At 37.8% G+C, this 592-nt stretch overlaps 1 pseudogene; it reads right to left on the minus strand.

The window, feature by feature from the left end:
- Positions 1 to 243: 243 nt before the first annotated feature.
- Positions 244 to 344, minus strand: LOC127490410 (U6 spliceosomal RNA; annotated as a pseudogene).
- Positions 345 to 592: the final 248 nt, after the last annotated feature.

The raw sequence follows: 592 nt of genomic DNA on the forward strand, positions 1-592 counted from the left end.
TTTTTCACAGATCATAGATTTCATAGAATAATATTACACAATCAGATGATTAGTTGAAAAGAAACATCAGCATCAGGGTTTTGGAACTAAACAAGAGAAGCTATATTTGGTTGATCCAAGAAGCTAGGAATATATTGAAAATTTGCTGAAGAACTCGGGAAATGGAACTGTAAAATGCTTAGGAATGAGGCGGGTGAGATGGTAGTGTAGACCATCAAATTGTTCCAAAGAAAGGGTTGGATGAAAACACTACACACGAATTTGCATGTCATCCTTGCGCAGGGGCCATGCTAATCTTCTCTGTATCGTTGCAGTTTTAGTATATGTGCTGCCGAAGCGAGCAGAAGAATAAACATGTGATTATCTCAATAGATGCACAGAAAGCATTTGATAAAATACAACACCCTTTCATAATGAAAACTCTAAGCAAACTGGGTATGGAAGGAACATTCCTCAATAAAATCAAAGCAATTTATGAAAAACCAACAGCCAACATCCTATTGAATGGGGAAAAGTTGGAAGCATTTCCACTGAGATCTGGTACCAGACAGGGATGCCCACTCTCATCACTGCTATTCAATATAGTTCTGGA

Source organism: Oryctolagus cuniculus, chromosome 2, assembly GCF_964237555.1.
Source record: "Oryctolagus cuniculus chromosome 2, mOryCun1.1, whole genome shotgun sequence".
Classification (NCBI taxonomy): Eukaryota; Metazoa; Chordata; class Mammalia; order Lagomorpha; family Leporidae; genus Oryctolagus; species Oryctolagus cuniculus.